The sequence below is a fragment of the Oncorhynchus masou genome, unplaced genomic scaffold (assembly GCF_036934945.1).
Source record: "Oncorhynchus masou masou isolate Uvic2021 unplaced genomic scaffold, UVic_Omas_1.1 unplaced_scaffold_1469, whole genome shotgun sequence".
Classification (NCBI taxonomy): domain Eukaryota; kingdom Metazoa; phylum Chordata; class Actinopteri; order Salmoniformes; family Salmonidae; genus Oncorhynchus; species Oncorhynchus masou.
Window position 1 is genome coordinate 5,001 of NW_027004680.1, and position 25,000 is coordinate 30,000.

Sequence of the window (25,000 nt, forward strand, 5' to 3'; positions counted from 1 at the left end):
CCTGGTCTCAGAGAGGGCCAGCTTCCCTGATATCAGTCCATTCAGCCTGGTCTCAGAGAGGGCCAGCTTCCCTGATATCAGTCCATTCAGCCTGGTCTCAGAGAGGGCCAGCTTCCCTGATATCAGTCCATTCAGCCTGGTCTCAGAGAGGGCCAGCTTCCCTGATATCAGTCCATTCAGCCTGGTCTCAGAGAGGGCCAGCTTCCCTGATATCAGTCCATTCAGCCTGGTCTCAGAGAGGGCCAGCTTCCCTGATATCAGTCCATTCAGCCTGGTCTCAGAGAGGGCCAGCTTCCCTGATATCAGTCCATTCAGCCTGGTCTCAGAGAGGGCCAGCTTCCCTGATATCAGTCCATTCAGCCTGGTCTCAGAGAGGGCCAGCTTCCCTGATATCAGTCCATTCAGCCTGGTCTCAGAGAGGGCCAGCTTCCCTGATATCAGTCCATTCAGCCTGGTTTCAGAGAGGGGCCAGCTTCCCTGATATCAGTCCATTCAGCCTGGTTTCAGAGAGGGCCAGCTTCCCTGATATCAGTCCATTCAGCCTGGTCTCAGAGAGGGCCAGCTTCCCTGATATCAGTCCATTCAGCCTGGTCTCAGAGAGGGCCAGCTTCCCTGATATCAGTCCATTCAGCCTGGTCTCAGAGAGGGCCAGCTTCCCTGATATCAGTCCATTCAGCCTGGTCTCAGAGAGGGCCAGCTTCCCTGATATCAGTCCATTCAGCCTGGTCTCAGAGCCAGGGCCAGCTTCCCTGATATCAGTCCATTCAGCCTGGTCTCAGAGAGGGCCAGCTTCCCTGATATCAGTCCATTCAGCCTGGTCTCAGAGAGGGGCCAGCTTCCCTGATATCAGTCCATTCAGCCTGGTCTCAGAGAGGGCCAGCTTCCCTGATATCAGTCCATTCAGCCTGGTCTCAGAGAGGGCCAGCTTCCCTGATATCAGTCCATTCAGCCTGGTCTCAGAGAGGGCCAGCTTCCCTGATATCAGTCCATTCAGCCTGGTCTCAGAGAGGGCCAGCTTCCCTGATATCAGTCCATTCAGCCTGGTCTCAGAGAGGGCCATTTTGCTTCCCTGATATCAGTCCATTCAGCCTGGTCTCAGAGAGGGCCAGCTTCCCTGATATCAGTCCATTCAGCCTGGTCTCAGAGAGGGCCAGCTTCCTGATATCAGTCCATTCAGCCATTCAGCCTGGTCTCAGAGAGGGCCAGCTTCCCTGATATCAGTCCATTCAGCCTGGTCTCAGAGAGGGCCAGCTTCCCTGATATCAGTCCATTCAGCCTGGTTTCAGAGAGGGCCAAATGCTTCCCTGATATCAGTCCATTCAGCCTGGTCTCAGAGAGGGCCAGCTTCCCTGATATCAGTCCATTCAGCCTGGTCTCAGCTAGGGCCAGCTTCCCTGATATCAGTCCATTCAGCCTGGTCTCAGAGAGGGCCAGCTTCCCTGATATCAGTCCATTCAGCCTGGTCTCAGAGAGGGCCAGCTTCCCTGATATCAGTCCATTCAGCCTGGTCTCAGAGAGGGCCAGCTTCCCTGATATCAGTCCATTCAGCCTGGTCTCAGAGAGGGCCAGCTTCCCTGATATCAGTCCATTCAGCCTGGTTTCAGAGAGGGGCCAGCTTCCCTGATATCAGTCCATTCAGCCTGGTCTCAGAGAGGGCCAGCTTCCCTGATATCAGTCCATTCAGCCTGGTCTCAGAGAGGGCCAGCTTCCCTGATATCAGTCCATTCAGCCTGGTCTCAGAGAGTTTCTCATGATCATCCCAGCCAACACCTCATTTGACGCCCTGATATCAGTCCATTCAGCCTGGTCTCAGAGAGGGCCAGCTTCCCTGATATCAGTCCATTCAGCCTGGTCTCAGAGAGGGCCAGCTTCCCTGATATCAGTCCATTCAGCCTGGTCTCAGAGAGGGCCAGCTTCCCTGATATCAGTCCATTCAGCCTGGTCTCAGAGAGGGCCAGCTTCCCTGATATCAGTCCATTCAGGAAGTTTTCAGACCCCTGGACTTTTTACACATTTTGTTACTTTACAAGTATAAATAAATAAACAAATAAACAAATAAATAAATAAATAAACAAACAAACAAACAAACAAACAAACAAACATATATAATTCTCGGGCCAACTCTTTTATCTGTATATATCAATGATGTTGCTCTTTCTGCGGGCGATTCCCTGATCCACCTCTATGCAGACGACACCATTCTATATACTTCCGGCCCGTCCTTGGACACTGTGCTATCTAACCTCCAAACGAGCTTCAATGCCATACAACTCTCCTTCCGTGGCCTCCAACTGCTCTTAAACGCTAGTAAAACCAAATGCATGCATGCTTTTCAACCGTTCGCCTCCTGCACCCGCACGCCTGACTAGCATCACCACCCTGGATGGTTCCGACCTTGAATATGTGGACATCTATAAGTACCTAGGTGTCTGGCTAGACTGTAAACTCTCCTTCCAGACTCATATCAAACATCTCCAATCGAAAATCAAATCAAGAGTCGGCTTTCTATTCCGCAACAAAGCCTCTTTCACTCACGCTGCCAAGCTTACCCTAGTAAAACTGACTATCCTACCGATCCTCGACTTCGGCGATGCCATCTACTAAATAGCTTCACTCTCCTCAGCAAACTGGATGCAGTTTATCACAGTGCCATCCGTTTTGTCACTAAAGCACCTTATACTACCCACCACTGCGACGCCCCTTGTATGCTCTAGTCGGCTGGCCCTCGCACATATTCGCCCGCCAGACCCACTGGCTCCAGGTCGTCTACACGTCCATGCTAGGTAAAGCTCCGCCTTATCTCAGTTCACTGGTCACGATGGCAACACCCATCCGTAGCACGCGCTCCAGCAGGTGTATCTCACTGATCATCCCTAAAGCCAACACCTCATTTGCCGCCTTCCTTCCAGTTCTCTGCTGCCTGTGACTGGAACGAATTGCAAAACCCCCTGAAGTTGGAGACTTTTTATCTCCTCACCAACTTCAAACATCTGCTATCTGAGCAGCTAACCGATCGCTGCAGCTGTACATAATCTATTGGTAAATAGCCCACCCATTTTCACCTACCTCATCCCCACAGTTTTTATTCATTTACTTTTCTGCTCTTTTGCACATCAATATCTCTACCTGTATATGACGACGCCACCACGCCCCATGACGACGCCACCACGCCCCATGACGACGCCACCACGCCCCATGACGACGACCCATGACGACGCCACGACACCCCATGACGACGACGCCACTACACCCCATGACGACGACGCCACTACACCCCATGACGACGCCCCATGACGACGCCACTACACCCCATGACGACGCCCCATGACGACGCCACTACACTCCATGACGACGCCACTACACCCCATGACGACGACGCCACTACACCCCATGACGACGGCCCATGACGACGCCGCCACTCCACCCCATGACGACGCCCCCACACCCCATGACGACGCCCCATGACGACGCCACCACGCCCCATGACGACGCCACCACGCCCCATGACGGCGCCACCACGCCCCATGACGACGCCACCACGCCCCATGACGACGCCACCACGCCCCATGACGACGCCACCACGCCCCATGTAGACACCCCATGACGACGACGCCACTACACCCCATGACGACGACGCCACTACACCCCATGACGACGCCCCATGACGACGCCACTACACCCCATGACGACGGCCCATGACGACGCCGCCACTCCACCCCATGACGACGCCCCCACACCCCATGACGACGCCACCACGCCCCATGACGGCGCCACCACGCCCCATGACGACGCCACCACGCCCCATGACGACGCCACCACGCCCCATGACGGCGCCACCACGCCCCATGACGGCGCCACCACGCCCCATGACGGCGCCACCACGCCCCATGTAGACACCCCATGATGACGACGCCACCACGGCCCATGTAGACGCCCCATGACGACGCCACCACGCCCCATGTAGACACCCCGTGACGACGCCACCACGCCCCATGTAGACACCCCATGATGACGCCACCACGCCCCATAGACACCCCATGACGACGCCACCACGCCCCATATAGACACCCCATGACGACGCCACCACACCCCATGACGGCGCCACCACGCCCCATGCAGACGCCACCACACCCCATGTAGACACCCCATGACGACGCCACCACGCCCCATATAGACACCCCATGACGATGCCACCACGCCCCATGACGGCGCCACCACGCCCCATGTAGACGCCACCACGCCCCATGTAGACACCCCATGACGACGCCACCACGCCCCATGACGACGCCACCACGCCCCATGACGGCGCCACCACGCCCCATGACGACGCCACCACGCCCCATGTAGACACCCCGTCATGACGCCACCACGCCCATGACGGCGCCACCACGCCCCATGACGACGCCACCACGCCCCATGTAGACACCCCATGACGACACCACCACGCCCCATGTAGACGCCACCACGCCCCATGTAGACGCCACCACGCCCCATGTAGACGCCACCACGCCCCATGTAGACGCCACCACGCCCCATGTAGACACCCCATGATGACGCCACCACGCCCCATGTAGACACCCCATGATGACGCCACCACGCCCCATGACGGCGCCACCACGCCCCATGTAGACGCCACCACACCCCATGACGGCGCCACCACGCCCCATGTAGACGCCACCACACCCCATGATGACGCCACCACGCCCCATGTAGACACCCCATGACGACGCCACCACGCCCCATGTAGACACCCCATGACGACGCCACCACGCCCCATGACGACGCCCCATGACGACGCCCCATGACGACGCCCCACGACGACGCCACAGGGTTTTTAGAAATGTTTGCAAATATATTAAAATAAGTATTTTTTCTTTGAGACTGGTGAGCTCAGGGTCATTCTGTTTCCACTGATCATTTAGCCTTTGTTTAGTCTGACTGTTCGTTCTTAAAATATTTAGATCCATTATCTATCGCTACAAACTTTATTTCTGTTCTTGGTCGTTGAAGTTGACAAAACCATTTCCCACCAAAAATGTGTTTTCACTGCTTTGTACTTTAACCCAAAAAAGCCCTAGTTGGGTGTGTGTGTGTGTGTGTGTGTGTGTGTGTGTGTGTACACTAACTTGACAGCGTTGGTATCCAGACAGGCGTACAGGTAGTAGAGACATTTCATCTTCTCCTCAGTGTCCAGACTGTGAGGAACCATGTACTGAGCAAATATCTTCTCTACTAACAACCTACAGACAGACCGAGAGAGACAGACATGGATAGATGTGTTAGTAGCAGGTCAGAGACATGGATAGATGTGTTAGTAGCAGGTCAGAGACATGGATAGTAGATGTGTTAGTAGCAGGTCAGAGACATGGATAGTAGATGTGTTAGTAGCAGGTCAGAGACATGGATAGTAGATGTGTTAGTAGCAGGTCAGAGACATGGATAGTAGATGTGTTAGTAGCAAGTCAGAGACATGGATAGATGTGTTAGTAGCAGGTCAGAGACATGGATAGTAGATGTGTTAGTAGCAGGTCAGAGACATGGATAGATGTGTTAGTAGCAGGTCACAGACATGGATAGTAGATGTGTTAGTAGCAGGTCAGAGACATGGATAGTAGATGTGTTAGTAGCAGGTCAGAGACATGGATAGTAGATGTGTTAGTAGCAGGTCAGCGACATGGATAGTAGATGTGTTAGTAGCAGGTCAGAGACATGGATAGATGTGTTAGTAGCAGGTCAGAGACATGGATAGTAGATGTGTTAGTAGCAGGTCAGAGACATGGATAGTAGATGTGTTAGTAGCAGGTCAGAGACATGGATAGTAGATGTGTTAGTAGCAGGTCAGAGACATGGATAGATGTGTTAGTAGCAGGTCAGAGACATGGATAGTAGATGTGTTAGTAGCAGGTCAGAGACATGGATAGTAGATGTGTTAGTAGCAGGTCAGAGACATGGATAGTAGATGTGTTAGTAGCAGGTCAGAGACATGGATAGTAGATGTGTTAGTAGCAGGTCAGAGACATGGATAGATGTGTTAGTAGCAGGTCAGAGACATGGATAGATGTGTTAGTAGCAGGTCAGAGACATGGATAGTAGATGTGTTAGTAGCAGGTCAGAGACATGGATAGTAGATGTGTTTGTAGCAGGTCAGAGACATGGATAGTAGATGTGTTAGTAGCAGGTCAGAGACATGGATAGTAGATGTGTTAGTAGCAGGTCAGAGACATGGATAGTAGATGTGTTAGTAGCAGGTCAGAGACATGGATAGTAGATGTGTTAGTAGCAGGTCAGAGACATGGATAGATGTGTTAGTAGCAGGTCAGAGACATGGATAGTAGATGTGTTAGTAGCAGGTCAGAGACATGGATAGTAGATGTGTTAGTAGCAGGTCAGAGACATGGATAGTAGATGTGTTAGTAGCAGGTCAGAGACATGGATAGTAGATGTGTTAGTAGCAGGTCAGAGACATGGATAGTAGATGTGTTAGTAGCAGGTCAGAGACATGGATAGTAGATGTGTTAGTAGCAGGTCAGAGACATGGATAGTAGATGTGTTAGTAGCAGGTCAGAGACATGGATAGTAGATGTGTTAGTAGCAGGTCAGAGACATGGATAGTAGATGTGTTAGTAGCAGGTCAGAGACATGGATAGTAGATGTGTTAGTAGCAGGTCAGAGACATGGATAGTAGATGTGTTAGTAGCAGGTCAGAGACATGGATAGTAGATGTGTTAGTAGCAGGTCAGAGACATGGATAGTAGATGTGTTAGTAGCAGGTCAGAGACATGGATAGTAGATGTGTTAGTAGCAGGTCAGAGACATGGATAGTAGATGTGTTAGTAGCAGGTCAGAGACATGGATAGTAGATGTGTTAGTAGCAGGTCAGAGACATGGATAGTAGATGTGTTAGTAGCAGGTCAGAGACATGGATAGTAGATGTGTTAGTAGCAGGTCAGAGACATGGATAGATGTGTTAGTAGCAGGTCAGAGACATGGATAGTAGATGTGTTAGTAGCAGGTCAGAGACATGGATAGTAGATGTGTTAGTAGCAGGTCAGAGACATGGATAGTAGATGTGTTAGTAGCAGGTCAGAGACATGGATAGTAGATGTGTTAGTAGCAGGTCAGAGACATGGATAGTAGATGTGTTAGTAGCAGGTCAGAGACATGGATAGTAGATGTGTTAGTAGCAGGTCAGAGACATGGATAGTAGATGTGTTAGTAGCAGGTCAGAGACATGGATAGTAGATGTGTTAGTAGCAGGTCAGAGACATGGATAGTAGATGTGTTAGTAGCAGGTCAGAGACATGGATAGTAGATGTGTTAGTAGCAGGTCAGAGACATGGATAGTAGATGTGTTAGTAGCAGGTCAGAGACATGGATAGTAGATGTGTTAGTAGCAGGTCAGAGACATGGATAGTAGATGTGTTAGTAGCAGGTCAGAGACATGGATAGTAGATGTGTTAGTAGCAGGTCAGAGACATGGATAGTAGATGTGTTAGTAGCAGGTCAGAGACATGGATAGTAGATGTGTTAGTAGCAGGTCAGAGACATGGATAGTAGATGTGTTAGTAGCAGGTCAGAGACATGGATAGTAGATGTGTTAGTAGCAGGTCAGAGACATGGATAGTAGATGTGTTAGTAGCAGGTCAGAGACATGGATGTAGATGTGTTAGTAGCAGGTCAGAGACATGGATGTAGATGTGTTAGTAGCAGGTCAGAGACATGGATAGTAGATGTGTTAGTAGCAGGTCAGAGACATGGATAGTAGATGTGTTAGTAGCAGGTCAGAGACATGGATAGTAGAGTAGATGTGTTAGTAGCAGGTCAGAGACATGGATAGTAGATGTGTTAGTAGCAGGTCAGAGACATGGATAGTAGATGTGTTAGTAGCAGGTCAGAGACATGGATAGTAGATGTGTTAGTAGCAGGTCAGAGACATGGATAGTAGATGTGTTAGTAGCAGGTCAGAGACATGGATAGTAGATGTGTTAGTAGCAGGTCAGAGACATGGATAGTAGATGTGTTAGTAGCAGGTCAGAGACATGGATAGTAGATGTGTTAGTAGCAGGTCAGAGACATGGATAGTAGATGTGCTAGTAGCAGGTCAGAGACATGGATAGTATGTGATGTGTTAGTAGCAGGTCAGAGACATGGATAGATGTGTTAGTAGCAGGTCAGAGACATGGATAGTAGATGTGTTAGTAGCAGGTCAGAGACATGGATAGTAGATGTGTTAGTAGCAGGTCAGAGACATGGATAGTAGATGTGCTAGTAGCAGGTCAGAGACATGGATAGTAGATGTGTTAGTAGCAGGTCAGAGACATGGATAGTAGATGTGTTAGTAGCAGGTCAGAGACATGGATAACCAGAATATCCCAAAACAACACATTTGTGTGTGTTCTGTGTCCGTCTCAGTGTGTGTGTGTGTGTGTGTGTGTGTGTGTACTTGTCGTCGATGCTGTTCTGGTAGTAGATGTGGAGCAGCTTGTCTTTGATCCAGGAGATCTTCTGGGCCTGTTCCTAGTGTGTGTGTCTGTGTGTGTGTGTGTGTGTGTGTGTACTTGTCGTCGATGCTGTTCTGGTAGTAGATGTGGAGCAGCTTGTCTTTGATCCAGGAGATCTTCTGGGCCTGTTCCTAGTGTGTGTGTGTGTGTGTGTGTGTGTGTGTGTGTGTGTGTGTGTGTGTGTGTGTGTGTGTGTGTGTGTGTGTGTGTGTGTGTGTGTACTTGTCGTCGATGCTGTTCTGGTAGTAGATGTGGAGCAGCTTGTCTTTGATCCAGGAGATCTTCTGGGCCTGTTCCTAGTGTGTGTGTGTGTGTGTGTGTGTGTGTGTGTGTGTGTGTGTGTGTGTGTGTGTGTGTGTGTGTACTTGTCGTCGATGCTGTTCTGGTAGTAGATGTGGAGCAGCTTGTCTTTGATCCAGGAGATCTTCTGGGCCTGTTCCTAGTGTGTGTGTGTGTGTGTCTGTGTGTGTGTCTGTGTGTCTGTGTGTGTGTGTGTGTGTACTTGTCGTCGATGCTGTTCTGGTAGTAGATGTGGAGCAGCTTGTCTTTGATCCAGGAGATCTTCTGGGCCTGTTCCTTCCCAGCCTCGTGATGGAGACAGTACTTCTTAAACAACTGGGCCAAACCCATCATCGCCTCCTTACGAACCCTCCACTATGGAGGAGGAGAGGGGGGAGGGGAGAGGAGAGGGAGAGGGAGGGAGGAGAGGGAGAGGAGAGGGAGGGGAGAGGAGAGGAGAGGAGGGGAGAGGAGAGGGAGGAGAGGGAGAGAGGGAGGAGAGGAGAGGAGAGGGAGGGAGGGAGAGGAGAGGAGAGGGAGGAGGAGAGAGGAGGAGGGAGAGGGAGGGAGGAGAGGGAGAGGGAGGAGGGAGGGAGAGGAGAGGAGAGGAGAGGAGAGGAGAGGAGAGGAGAGGAGGAGGAGAGGGAAGTACGAGTGGAGGAGAGGATGGAGGTAAGAGGGGACGAGGGAGGGGGGTAGGTGAGGATGAGGAGGAGCGAGGAGGTGAGGATGAGGAGGAGCGAGGAGGTGAGGATGAGGAGGAGCGAGGAGGCGACGGCGAGGAGAGAAAGAAAGACAAACATAAGAAATAAACTATTACTTTACAAAACAAATGAGAAGGTAGAGGTCAGGTAGAGGTCAGAGGTCAGGGAGAATAGAGAAGGTAGAGGTCAGGTGACAATAGAGAAGGTAGAGGTCAGGGAGAATAGAGAAGGTAGAGGTCAGGTAGAATAGAGAAGGTAGAGGTCAGGTAGAATAGAGAAGGTAGAGGTCAGGTGAGAATAGAGAAGGTAGAGGTCAGGTGAGAATAGAGAAGGTAGAGGTCAGGTGAGAATAGAGAAGGTAGAGGTCAGGGAGAATAGAGAAGGTAGAGGTCAGGTGACAATAGAGAAGGTAGAGGTCAGGGAGAATAGAGAAGGTAGAGGTCAGGTGACAATAGAGAAGGTAGTGGTCAGGGAGAATAGAGAAGGTAGAGGTCAGGTGACAATAGAGAAGGTAGAGGTCAGGGAGAATAGAGAAGGTAGAGGTCAGGTGACAATAGAGAAGGTAGTGGTCAGGGAGAATAGAGAAGGTAGAGGTCAGGTGACAATAGAGAAGGTAGAGGTCAGGGAGAATAGAGAAGGTAGAGGTCAGGTAGAATAGAGAAGGTAGAGGTCAGGTGAGAATAGAGAAGGTAGAGGTCAGGTGAGAATAGAGAAGGTAGAGGTCAGGTGAGAATAGAGAAGGTAGAGGTCAGGTAGAATAGAGAAGGTAGAGGTCAGGTAGAATAGAGAAGGTAGAGGTCAGGGAGAATAGAGAAGGTAGAGGTCAGGGAGAATAGAGAAGGTAGAGGTCAGGGAGAATAGAGAAGGTAGAGGTCAGGGAGAGTAGAGAAGGTAGTGGTCAGGGAGAATAGAGAAGGTAGAGGTCAGGGAGAATAGAGAAGGTAGAGGTCAGGGAGAATAGAGAAGGTAGAGGTCAGGTGAGAATAGAGAAGGTAGAGGTCAGGTGAGAATAAAGAACTGAGAAGGTAGAGGTCAGGTGAGAATAGAGAACGGAGAAGGTAGAGGTCAGGTAAGAATAAAGAAGGTAGAGGTCAGGTGAGAATAAAGAAGGTAGAGGTCAGGGAGAATAAAGAAGGTAGAGGTCAGGTGAGAATAAAGAAGGTAGAGGTCAGGTGAGAATAAAGTACTGAGAAGGTAGAGGTCAGGTGAGAATAAAGAAGGTAGAGGTCAGGTGAGAATAAAGAAGGTAGAGGTCAGGTGAGAATAAAGTACTGAGAAGGTAGAGGTCAGGTGAGAATAGAGAAGGTAGAGGTCAGGTGAGAATAAAGAAGGTAGAGGTCAGGTGAGAATAAAGTACTGAGAAGGTAGAGGTCAGGTGAGAATAGAGAAGGTTGAGGTCAGGGAGAATAAAGAACAGAGAAGGTAGAGGTCGTACCCTCTTGTCCAGGGTCCTCTCCCTCACGAAGCCCAGCAGTTGGTCGTTAACCAGGTTCAGGTCTTTCTTCCCGGCGTTGATGATCGTTACGATGACGTCGTGTCGGATCGCCTCCTCTGGGTCATGTGATCGCACTTTCAGGAACTCTGATTGGACGATAGACATATTTGGTTAGGGCAGCGTCTCCCAAACTCGGTCGTGGGACTTCAAAAAGGTCCCTGTGAGGTCTCTGGCCAGGTCTGGAAGGTTCCTCAGACACCTACCTACCTGTGAGGTCTCTGGCCAGGTCTGGATGGTTGACACCTACCTGTGAGGTCTCTGGCCAGGTCTGGATGGTTGACACCTACCTGTGAGGTCTCTGGCCAGGTCTGGATGGTTGACACCTACCTGTGAGGTCTCTGGCCAGGTCTGGATGGTTCCTCAGACACCTACCTGTGAGGTCTCTGACCAGGTCTGGATGGTTGACACCTACCTGTGAGGTCTCTGGCCAGGTCTGGATGGTTCCTCTGACACCTACCTGTGAGGTCTCTGGCCAGGTCTGGATGGTTCCTCAGACACCTACCTGTGAGGTCTCTGGCCAGGTCTGGATGGTTGACACCTACCTGTGAGGTCTCTGGCCAGGTCTGGATGGTTGACACCTACCTGTGAGGTCTCTGGCCAGGTCTGGAAGATTCCTCAGACACCTACCTGTGAGGTCTCTGGCCAGGTCTGGATGGTTGACACCTACCTGTGAGGTCTCTGGCCAGGTCTGGACAGTTGACACCTACCTGTGAGGTCTCTGGCCAGGTCTGGATGGTTGACACCTACCTGTGAGGTCTCTGGCCAGGTCTGGATGGTTGACACCTACCTGTGAGGTCTCTGGCCAGGTCTGGATGGTTGACACCTACCTGTGAGGTCTCTGGCCAGGTCTGGATGGTTGACACCTACCTGTGAGGTCTCTGGCCAGGTCTGGATGGTTGACACCTACCTGTGAGGTCTCTGGCCAGGTCTGGATGGTTGACACCTACCTGTGAGGTCTCTGGCCAGGTCTGGATGGTTGACACCTACCTGTGAGGTCTCTGGCCAGGTCTGGATGGTTCATCAGACAGTGGGAAGCGAACTTGACCGACTCAAGCCTCACTGGGACATGGATGTCATTGAACCTGGGGATGGAGCACACAATCACCGTGTTAACGCAAAGCACCTCTACTACACGTGTGTGTGTATGTGTATGTGTGTGTGTGCGTGTGTGCGTGCGTGCGTATGTGTGTGTACACCCAAGCGTGTGTGTATGTGTGTGTGTGTGTGTGTGTCTCACCGTCCCAGGAAGCATTGCCACAACGGTCTGTTCTGAGTGGCCAGTTCTGAGTCTTTGGCTCCAAACAGCTTGGCCAGCAGTCTGACCACAGCGAGCCGTTCTTCTCCATCGTTACTCTGCAACACACAGACAAATTAAGATTAGACTTTAAATACATTTTAATTCACCGGTCGTCAAGTATTTTGGGTCTAGTAGGTGTGTGCGTCCAGGGTTTTTTCTGGAAGGAAATGGGGCTTGGGTGGTGGGCTTGGCGTAAGGCTGGCTAGTATATATATATATATATATATATATATATACTAATTTTACTATATACCCCGGTATTGATAAACGGACCGGTTGAAGGTTTTTTATTTTTACCTTCTATAGCAGCAGGGTAGCCTAGTGGTTAGAGTGTAGAGGAGGTAGGTAGCCTAGTGGTTAGAGTGTAGAGGAGGTAGGTAGCCTAGTGGTTAGAGTGTAGAGGAGGCAGGTAGCCTAGTGGTTAGAGTGTAGAGGAGGCAGGTAGTCTAGTGGTTAGAGTGTAGAGGAGGCAGGTAGTCTAGTGGTTAGAGCGTTGGACTAGTAAACGAAAGGTTGCAAGTTCAAACCCCCGAGCTGACAAGGTACAAATCTGTCGTTCTGCCCCTGAACAGGCAGTTAACCCACTGTTCCTAGGCCGTCATTGAAAATAAGAATTTGTTCTTAACTGACTTGCCTGGTTAAATAAAGGAAAAAAATATATATATGGAAACAACAATATAAAACTCAACATGTAAAGTGTTGGTTTCATGAACTGGAAAAGACGCACAAACAATCTCTCTCAAATATCATCTCTCTCAAATATCATCTCTCTCAAATATCACCTCTCTCAAATATCACCTCTCTCAAATATCACCTCGCTCAAATATCACCTCGCTCAAATATCACCTCGCTCAAATATCACCTCTCTCAAATATCACCTCTCTCAAATATCACCTCTCTCAAATATCATCTCTCTCAAATATCATCTCTCTCAAATTTGGTGCATGAATTTGTTGACATCCCTGTTAGTGAGCGTTTCTCCTTTACCAAGATAACCGATCCACCTGACAGGTGTGGCATATCAAGAAGCTGATTAAACAGCGTGGTCATTACACAGGTGCACCTTGTGCTGGGGGACAATAAAAGGTCACTTTAAAATGTGCAGTTGTCGTCACACAACACAACGCCCACAGATGTTTCATGTTTTGAGGGAGCGTGCAATTGGCATGTTGACTGCAGGAATGTCCACCATAGCTGTTGCCAGAGAATTTGAGTGTTCAGTTCTCTACCATAAGCCGCCTCCAACGTCGTTTTAGAGAATATTGCAGTACGTCCAACCGGCCTCTCAACCGCAGACCGCATGTATGGCGTCGTGTGGGCGAGCTTTGATGATGTCAACGTTGTGAACAGAGTTCCTCATGGTGGAGGTGGGGTGATGGTGTTTGTTGATGTCAACGTTGTGAACAGAGTTCCTCATGGTGGAGGTGGGGTGATGGTTGATGTCAACAGAGTTCCTCACGGTGGAGGTGGGGTTATGGTGTTTGTTGATGTCAACAGAGGGCCCCACGGTGGAGGTGGAGTTATGGTATGGGGGCAGGCATAAGCTACGGACAACAAACACAATTGCATTTTATCGATGACAAATTGAATGCACAGAGATACCGTGACAGAGATCCTGAGGCCCATTGTTGTACCATTCATCCACCACCATCACCTCATGTTTCAGGGTGATAAAGCACGGCGCCATGTCGCAAGGATCTGGTCATAATTCCTGGAAGCTGAAAATGTCCCAGTTCTTCAGTGTCCTGCACTCATCAGACATGTCACCCAATGAGCATGTTTGGGATGCTCTGGATCGACATGTACGACACCCATTGACGAGGAAGTGGGACAACATTCCACAGGCCACAATCAACCAGCCCGATCAACTCCAACCAACCAGCCCGATCAACTCCAACCAACCAGCCCGATCAACTCCAACCAACCAGCCCGATCAACTCCAATCAACCAGCCCGATCAACTCCAATCAACCATCCCGATCAACTCCAACCAACCAGCCCGATCAACTCCAACCAACCAGCCCGATCAACTCCAATCAACCAGCCCGATCAACTCCAACCAACCAGCCCGATCAACTCCAACCAACCAGCCCGATCAACTCCAACCAACCAGCCCGATCAACCAGCCCGATCAACTCCAATCAACCAGCCCGATCAACTCCAACCAACCAGCCCGATCAACTCCAATCAACCAGCCCGATCAACTCCAACCAACCAGCCCGATCAACTCCAATCAACCAGCCCGATCAACTCCAACCAACCAGCCCGATCAACTCCAACCAACCAGCCCGATCAACTCCAATCAACCAGCCCGATCAACTCCGACCAACCAGCCCGATCAACTCCGACCAACCAGCCCGATCAACTCCAATCAACCAGCCCGATCAACTCCAATCAACCAGCCCGATCAACTCCAACCAACCAGCCCGATCAACTCCAACCAACCAGCCCGATCAACTCCAACCAACCAGCCCGATCAACTCCAATCAACCAGCCCGATCAACTCCAATCAACCAGCCCGATCAACTCCAATCAACCAGCCCGATCAACTCCAATCAACCAGCCCGATCAACTCCAATCAACCAGCCCGATCAACTCCAATCAACCAGCCCGATCAACTCCAATCAACCAGCCCGATCAACTCCAACCAACCAGCCCGATCAACTCCAATCAACCAGCCCGATCAACCAGCCCGATCAACTCCAACCAACCAGCCCGATCAACTCCAACCAACCACGATCAACCAGCCCGATCAACTCCAACCAACCAGCCCGATCAACTCCAATCAACCAGCCCGATCAACTCCAACCAACCAGCCCGATCAACTCCAACCAACCAGCCCGATCAACTCCAACCAACCAGCCCGATCAACTCAATCAACCAGGATCAACTCCAATCAACCAGCCCGATCAACTCCAACCAACCAGCCCGATCAACTCCAACCAACCAGTGATCAACTCCAATCAACCAGCCCGATCAACTCCAACCAACCAGCCCGATCAACTCCAACCAACCAGCCCAATCAACCAGCCCGATCAACTCCAATCAACCAGCCCGATCAACCAGCCCGATCCTGAACAGGATCAAGTCCAATCAACCAGCCTGTTCCGATCAACCAGCGGTCGATCAAAAGCAAGAATTTGATCAACTCCAATCAACCAGCCGATCAACTCCAATAACCAGCCCGATCAAAATCAAAGCCCGATCAAAGCCCGATCAAAATCAAAAATCAATGAACTATACAGCCCGATCAACCAGTTCTGATATATAAACAGTATTTTAAATGTTTGGTTTGTTAAAAACCAGTCCCAACAACTCCAATCAACAGTCCCGATAAAGTCCAATCAACCAGTTTGATCAACTCCAATCAACCGGCCGATCAACCCAATCAACCAGCTCGATCAATCAATCATGAATGTTGTGAGTGTGCCCGATCAACAACAAGTTGTAGGGGCCCGATCAATCAGTGTGATTTCAACAGCCGATGTGTAACAATAGATCAATTACCAACCAATCAATTTTAATGATACTTTGATCAAGTTCAACCAGCCCGATCAACTTCAGAACACGATCAATCACGGACTCTCTGACTGATCAACCAGCCCGATCAATGCAACCAGTCGATCTCTACCGATCTTGCCCGATCAACTGTGATGTATTGTCGTCTCAAACCTTCTTGCCTGGGAGGCATGTAGCCTAGTGGTTAGAGCGTTGGACTAGTCGAAAGGTTGCAAGTTGCCCTTTGACAAGATACAAAATCTATTGTTCTGCCTCTACCTTCTTGTTCCTAGCCGTCATTGAAAATAAGAATTTGTTCTTACCTTCTTGCCTAGTTAAATAAAGGTAAAATAAAATAAAAAATAAAAATATGAACTATACATTTTGCCCATTTTCAGTTCTGTATATAAACAGTATTTTAAATGTTTGCGTATTAAAAACGTCCCTACCTTCTCCTCACAGTGATCCAGTTGTCGTCTCTACCAATTCTTGCCCTTTGCGTGATGTATTGTCGTCTCAGCCCTTAAAGTCAGTACAGCAATACATCACGCAAAGGGCTTCTTGACCAATGCATCGCGTGATGTAGAGACGTCTCTACCTTCTTGCCATAATGCATCATGCAAGGGCAAGACGGTAGAGACTTCTTGCCACTTTGTGATGCATTGTCGTAGAGACCCATTGCTACCATGACTAGAGTTGTCAATGCATCACCATGCTGTTGTCATGTTTCTACCATGCTGTCAGTAAGAGAGTCCATGTTTCTGACCATGCTGCCCATGTTATCCCCTACCAATCACAGCCCTGTCATTTTCTACCAATGCTGTTGAAATGCACATGTTTCTACCATGCTGTTGTCATGGAGACCATGTTTTTGAGGACGTTTTCCTGTTGCTACCATGAATGTTGTGAGTGTGTTGAAACACATGTTGTTGTCATGTTTTAACATGCTGTTGTCAAGATTGCTACCATAATATTTTTGATCTTTGATAAGTTGAAGCTATTTCCATGCTATGTTGTCAAGTTGCTACCATGCTATGTTGTCAAGTTGCTACCATGATGTTGTCATGTTTCTACCATGCTGTTGTCATGTTTCTACCATGCTGTTGTCATGTTTCTACCATGCTGAACTCCATGTTGTCATGTTTCTACCAGGCTGTTGTCATGTTTCTACCATGCTATGTTGTCAAGTTGCTACCATGCTGTTGTCATGTTGCTACCATGCTGTTGTCATGTTGCTACCATGCTGTTGTCATGTTTCTACCATGCTGTTGTCATGTTTCTACCATGCTGTTGTCATGTTTCTACCATGCTGTTGTCATGTTGCTACCAGGCTATGTCGTCATGTTGCTACCAGGCTATGTCGTCATGTTGCTACCATGCTATGTTGTCATGTTGCTACCATGCTATGTTGTCATGTTGCTACCATGCTGTTGTCATGTTGCTACCATGCTATGTTGTCATGTTTCTACCATGCTGTTGTCATGTTGCTACCATGCTATGTTGTCATGTTTCTACCATGCTGTTGTCATGTTTCTACCATGCTGTTGTCATGTTTCTACTATGCTATGTCGTCATGTTGCTACCATGCTGTTGTCATGTTGCTACCATGCTGTTGTCATGTTGCTACCATGTTGTCTTAGGTCTCTCTTTATGTAGTGGTGTCTCTCTTGTCATGCTATGTAGTGGTGCTCTCTATGTAGTGTTGTCTCTCTTGTCATGCTATGTCTTAGGTCTCTCTGTAGTGTTGTCTCTCTTGTCATGCTATGTAGTGGTCTCTATGTAGTGTTGTCTCTCTTGTCATGCTATGTAGTGGTCTCTCTCTATGTAGTGTTGTCTCTCTTGTCATGCTATGTAGTGGTCTTAGGTCTCTATGTAGTGTTGTCTCTCTTGTCATGCTATGTAGTGGTCTTAGGTCTCTATGTAGTGTTGTCTCTCTTGTCATGCTATGTAGTGGTCTTAGGTCTCTATTTATGTCATGTGGTCTTAGGTCTTATGTAGTGTTGTCTCTTGTCATGCTATGTAGTGGTCTTAGGTCTCTATGTAGTGTTGTCTCTCTTGTCATGCTATGTAGTGGTCTTAGGTCTCTTTATATAGTGTTGTCTCTCTTGTCATGCTATGTAGTGGTCTTAGGTCTCTATGTAGTGTTGTCTCTCTTGTCATGCTATGTAGTGGTCTTAGGTCTCTATGTAGTGTTGTCTCTCTTGTCATGCTATGTAGTGGTCTTAGGTCTCTATGTAGTGTTGTCTCTCTTGTCATGCTATGTAGTGGTCTTAGGTCTCTATGTAGTGTTGTCTCTCGTCATGCTATGTAGTGGTCTTAGGTCTCTATGTAGTGTTGTCTCTCTTGTCATGCTATGTAGTGGTCTTAGGTCTCTATGTAGTGTTGTCTCTCTTGTCATGCTATGTAGTGGTCTTAGGTCTCTATGTAGTGTTGTCTCTCTTGTCATGTATGTAGTGGTCTTAGTGGTCTCTATGTAGTGTTGTCTCTCTTGTCATGCTATGTAGTGGTCTTAGGTCTCTATGTAGTGTTGTCTCTCTTGTCATGCTATGTAGTGGTCTTAGGTCTCTCTTTATGTCGTGTTGTCTCTCTTGTCATGCTATGTAGTGGTCTCTCTCTATGTAGTGTTGTCTCTCTTGTCATGCTATGTAGTGGTCTTAGGTCTCTATGTAGTGTTGTCTCTCTTGTCATGCTATGTAGTGGTCTAGGTCTCTATGTCGTGTTGTCTCTCTTGTCATGCTATGTAGTGGTCTCTCTCTATGTAGTGTTGTCTCTCTTGTCATGCTATGTAGTGGTCTCTCTATGTAGTGTTGTCTCTCTTGTCATGCTATGTAGTGGTCTCTATGTAGTGTTGTCTCTCTTGTCATGCTATGTAGTGGTCTAGGTCTCTATGTAGTGTTGTCTCTCTTGTCATGCTATGTAGTGGTCTCTATGTAGTGTTGTCTCTCTTGTCATGCTATGTAGTGGTCTCTATGTAGTGTTGTCTCTCTTGTCATGCTATGTAGTGGTCTCTATGTAGTGTTGTCTCTCTTGTCATGCTATGTAGTGGTCTCTCTTTATATAGTGTTGTCTCTCTTGTCATGCTATGTAGTGGTCTCTCTTTATGTAGTGTTGTCTCTCTTGTCATGCTATGTAGTGGTCTCTCTATGTAGTGTTGTCTCTCTTGTCATGCTATGTAGACAGGTCTCGGTCTACCAGTAGGTGTTGTCCTCTTGTCATGCTATGTAGTGGTTTTATATAGTGTTGTCTCTCCAGTCATGCGAACCGGTGTAACCAGTGGTCTCTCTTTATATAGTGTTGTCTCTCTTTTAACCAGACAGGACCGATTTTGTCCTAACCAGACAGTACCGAACCTTTTTAACCAGACAGGACCCCACCTGTCCTAACCAGACAGGAGAACCTGTCCTAACCAGACAGGACAGAACCTGTCCTAACCAGACAGGACCACCTGTCCTAACCAGACAGGACAGAACCTGTCCTAACCAGACAGGACAGAACCTGTCCTAACCAGACAGGACTCCACCTGTCCTAACCAGACAGGACTCCACCTGTCCTAACCAGACAGGACCTGTCCTAACCAGACAGGACCTAACCAGATCAGGAGGAACTCCAGAACCTGTCCTAACCAGACAGGACAGAACCTGTCCTAACCAGACAGGACAGAACCTGTCCTAACCAGACAGGACAGAACCTGTCCTAACCAGACAGGACAGAACCTGTCCTAACCAGACAGGACAGAACCTGTCCTAACCAGACAGGACAGAACCTGTCCTAACCAGACAGGACAGAACCATTACAACCCCCCTGTGTGTGTCGATGTGTCCTATACCTTGAGTTTAAACTCCAGCTGGGGCATGACAGACGTGAGCAGCAGAGGATCGATGGAGAACAGCTCCTGGATCAGATCAAACACGTGCTCTGACAGATCACTGACTGAAGACTTGCCCATCACCAGCACCTGGTTAAAGAACTGGAGGGGGGAGGGAGGCAGGGAGAGAGAGGGTCAGGGAGGGAGAGAACGAGGCAGGGAGAGGGAACGAGGCAGGGGAGAGAGGGTCAGGGAGGGAGAGAACGAGGCAGGGAGAGGGAGGGAACGAGGCAGGGAGAGAGGGTCAGGGAGGGAGAGAACGAGGCAGGGAACGAGGCAGGGAGAGGGAGGGAACGAGGCAGGGAGAGGGAACGAGGCAGGGAGAGGGGCAGGGAGAGGGAGAGAGGCAGGGAGAGGGAAAGAGGCAGGGAGAGATGTTAGTTGGTCTGAACGATAGATTGTGTGTATATATCTATATATACATATATCTATATATACACACACCAAGATAGATGTACACAAACACATCAATATATAGTACACACAGATATATAGTGTATAGTACAGGTATATATATAGTGTATAGTACAGGTATATATATAGTGTATAGTACAGGTATATATATAGTGTATAGTACAGGTGTATATATAGTGTATAGTAAAACAGGCTGCTCTGTCCCCCCTCAATGGTGGAACAAACTCCTCACGACGCCAGGACAGCGGAGTCAATCACCACCTTCCGGAGACACCTGAAAGTGTATCTTCAAGGAATACCTAGGATAGATAAAGTAATCCTTCTCACCCCCCCCCCTTAATGATTTAGATGCACTATTGTAAAGTGGCTGTTCCACTGGATGTCAGAAGGTGAATTCACCAATTTGTAAGTCGTGTCTAGATAAGAGCGTCTGCTAATGACTTAAATGTAAATGTAAGTGTAATAGTACAGGGTATATATATAGTGTATAGTACATATATATATATAGTGTATAGTACAGGTATATATATATAGTGTATAGTACAGGTATATATATATATATAGTGTATAGTACAGGTGTATATATATAGTGTATAGTACAGGTGTATATATATAGTGTATAGTACAGGGTATATATAGTGTATAGTACAGGTGTATATATAGTGTATAGTAAAGGTGTATATATATATAGTGTATAGTACAGGTGTATATATATATATAGTGTATAGTACAGGTGTATATATATATATAGTGGTACAGGTGTATATATATAGTGTATAGTACAGGTGTATATATATATATAGTGTATAGTACAGGTGTATATATATAGTGTATAGTACAGGTGTATATATATATAGTGTATAGTACAGGTGTATATATATATAGTGTATAGTACAGGTGTACATATATATAGGTGTATAGTACATAGTGTATATACAGGTGTATGTATAGTACAGGTATATATGTATATTAGTTTATAGTACTAAGGTGTATATATCTATATATAGTGTATAGTACAGGTGTATATATAGTGTATAGTACAGGGTATATATATATAGTGTATAGTACAGGTGTATATATATATAGTACAGGTGTATAGTACAGGTGTATATATAGTGTATAGTACAGGTGTATATATAGAACAGTGTATAGTACATATGTATGTATATAGTGTATAGTACAGGTGTATCTATATATAGTGTATATATAGTGTATAGTACAGGTGTATATATAGTGTATAGTACAGGTGTACATATAGAACAGGTGTATATATATATATAGTGTATAGTACAGGTGTATATATAGAACAGGTATATATATGTATGTATGTATTAGTTTACAGTACTAACGTTATATATCTATATATAGTGTATAGTACAGGTGTATATATAGTGTATAGTACAGGTGTATATATATATAGTGTATAGTACAGGTGTATATATATATAGTGTATAGTACAGGTGTATATATAGAACAGATATATATGTATGTATTAGTTTACAGTACTAACGTTATATATATATATATATATATATATATATATAGTGTATAGTACAGGTGTATATATAGTGTATAGTACAGGTGTATATATAGTGTATAGTACAGGTGTATATATAGTAACAGATATATATAGTATGTATTAGTTTACAGGGTGTGTATATATATATATATATAGTGTATAGTACAGGTGTATAGTATATAGTGTATAGTACAGGTGTATATATAGAACAGGTATATATAGTGTATAGTACAGGTGTATATATATATATAGTGTATAGTACAGGTGTATATATAGTGTATAGTAAAGGTGTATATATATATAGTGTATAGTACAGGTGTATATATATATATAGTGTATAGTACAGGTGTATATATATAGTGTATAGTACAGGTGTATATATATAGTGTATAGTACAGTGTGTATATATATAGTGTATAGTACAGGTGTATATATATAGTGTATAGTACAGGTGTATATATAGAACAGGTATATATATGTATGTATTAGTTTACAGTACTAACGTTTGCGATACATGTTTCTATGGTCTGAACGGTCCTCTTCAGCAGAGTCTTGGCCAAGTCGTACGCCTGCTTATTCAGGTTCTGGAGGAGAGAGGATCAAACAGGTAACAGGTTGATCAGCGTTACCTTGTGAGCAGGTACCAGGTTGCAGCGTTACCTTGTGAGCAGGTGTCAGGTTGATCAGTGTTACCTTGTGAGCAGGTGTCAGGTTGACCAGCGTTACCTTGTGAGCAGGTATCAGGTTGGTCAGTGTGTTACCTTGTGAGCAGGTACCAGGTCGGTGCGTTACCTTGTGAGCAGGTACCAGGTCGGTGCGTTACCCTGTGAGCAGGTACCAGGTCGGTGTGTTACCTTGTGAGCAGGTACCAGGTCGGTGCGTTACCTTGTGAGCAGGTACCAGGTCGGTGCGTTACCTTGTGAGCAGGTACCAGGTCGGTGCGTTACCTTGTGGGCAGGTACCAGGTCGGTCAGCGTTACCTTGTGAGCAGGTACCAGGTCGGTGCAGAGTTACCTTGTGAGCAGGTACCAGGTCGGTGCGTTACCTTGTGAGCAGGTACCAGGTCGGTGCGTTACCTTGTGAGCAGGTACCAGGTCGGTGTGTTACCTTGTGAGCAGGTACCAGGTCGGTGCGTTACCTTGTGAGCAGGTACCAGGTTGAGCAGGTACCAGGCGTTACCTTGTGAGCAGGTACCAGGTCGGTGCGTTACCTTGTGAGCAGGTACCAGGTCGGTGCGTTACCTTGTGAGCAGGTACCAGGTCGGTGCGTTACCTTGTGAGCAGGTACCAGGTCAGTGTGTTACCTTGTGAGCAGGTACCAGGTCGGTGCGTTACCTTGAGCAGGTGGTCGTGCGTTACCTTGTGAGCAGGTACCAGGTCGGTGCGTTACCTTGTGAGCAGGTACCAGGTCGGTGTGTTACCTTGTGAGCAGGTACCAGGTCGGTGCGTTACCTTGTGAGCAGGTACCAGGTCGGTGCGTTACCTTGTGAGCAGGTACCAGGTCGGTGCGTTACCTTGTGAGCAGGTACCAGGTTGATCAGCGTTACCTTGTGAGCAGGTACCAGGTCGGTGCGTTACCTTGTGAGCAGGTACCAGGTCGGTGCGTTACCTTGTGAGCAGGTACCAGGTCGGGTCAGTGTTACCTTGTGAGCAGGTACCAGGTCGGTGCGTTACCTTGTGAGCAGGTACCAGGTCGGTGCGTTACCTAGTGAGCAGGTACCAGGTGATCAGCGTTACCTTGTGAGCAGGTACCAGGGCGGTGCGTTACCTTGTGAGCAGGTACCAGGTCGGTGCGTTACCTTGTGAGCAGGTACCAGGTCGGTGCGTTACCTTGTGAGCAGGTACCAGGTCGGTGCGTTACCTTGTGAGCAGGTACCAGGTCGGTGCGTTACCTTGTGAGCAGGTACCAGGTCGGTGCGTTACCTTGTGAGCAGGTACCAGGTCGGTGCGTTACCTTGTGAGCAGGTACCAGGTCGGTGCGTTACCTTGTGAGCAGGTACCAGGTCGGTGCGTTACCTTGTGAGCAGGTACCAGGTCGGTGCGTTACCTTGTGAGCAGGTACCAGTTACCTTGTGAGCAGGGTCGGCGTTACCTTGTGAGCAGGTACCAGGTCGGTGTGTTACCTTGTGAGCAGGTACCAGGTCGGTGCGTTACCTTGTGAGCAGGTACCAGGTCGGTGCGTTACCTTGTGAGCAGGTACCAGGTCGGTGAGCAGTTACCTTGTGAGCAGGTACCAGGTCGGTGCAGGTTACCTTGTGAGCAGGTACCAGGTCGGTGCGTTACCTTGTGAGCAGGTATCAGGTTGATCAGAATGGTGTCCAGTAGTTCCTGTGTGAGTCTCCCTCCATTATTATAGAACTCATCAGATCCAACATGTGCATCTGGACCTTCTGATTGTGACTGTTACTGTAGGGGGGAGAGAGGGAGGGGTTAGAGGTCAGAGGGGGAGAGAGGTAGGGGTTAGACAGGTTAGAGAGAGGGAGGGGTTAGAGGTCAGAGGTCAGGGGGGAGAGAGGGAGAGAGGGAGGGGTTAGAGAGAGGGAGGGGGAGGGGTTAGAGAGAGGGAGGGGTCCAGAGGTTAGAGAGAGAGGGTTAGAGAGGTTAGAGAGAGGGAGGGGTTAGGAGGTTAGAGAGAGGGAGGGGGTTAGAGAGAGGGAGGGGGAGAGGTCAGAGGGGGAGAGAGGGAGGGGGTTAGAGAGAGGGGGAGGGGAGGTTAGAGAGAGGGAGGGGTTAGAGAGAGGGGGGGGAGAGGTCAGAGGGGAGAGGGAGGGGTTAGAGAGGTTAGAGAGAGGGGAGAGGTCAGAGGGGGAGAGAGGGAGGGGTTAGAGAGGTTAGAAAGAGGGAGGGGTTAGGTCAGAGGGGAGGAGGGAGGGGTTAGAGAGGTCAGACAGGGGGGAGAGGTCAGAGGGGAGAGAGGGGGGTTAGAGAGGTTAGAAAGAGGGAGGGGAGAGGTCAGAGGGGGAGAGAGGGGTTAGAGAGGTTGAGAGAGGGGGAGAGAGGGAGGTTAGAGAGAGGTTAGAAAGAGGGAGGGGGAGGTCAGAGGGGGTTAACCGGAGGGGGGTTAGAGAGGTTAGAAAGAGGGAGGGGGAGAGGTCAGAGGGGAGAGAGGGGGGTTAGAGAGGTTTGAGAGAGGGGAGAGGTCAGAGGGGGAGAGGGAGGGGTTAGAGAGGTTAGAAAGAGGGAGGGGGAGAGGTCAGAGGGGGAGAGAGGGAGGGGTTAGAGAGGTCAGAGAGAGGGGGAGAGGTCAGAGGGGGAGAGAGGGGGGGGAGAGGATGGGGGGGAGGAGAGAGGGGTTAGAGAGTTAGAAGAGGGAGGGAGAGGTCAGAGGGGAGAGAGGGGGGGGAGAGAGGTTAGAGAGAGGGGGAGGTCAGAGGGGGAGAGAGGGAGGGGTTAGAGAGGTTAGAGAGGGGGGAGAGGTCAGAGGGGGGAG

The 25,000-nt window shown here is 48.5% G+C and overlaps 1 pseudogene; it reads right to left on the bottom strand.

Annotated features, from left to right (window-relative positions):
• The window catches only part of LOC135530957 (sister chromatid cohesion protein PDS5 homolog A-like), a 48,694-nt pseudogene that overhangs the window by 4,987 nt on the left and 18,707 nt on the right, over positions 1 to 25,000 (bottom strand).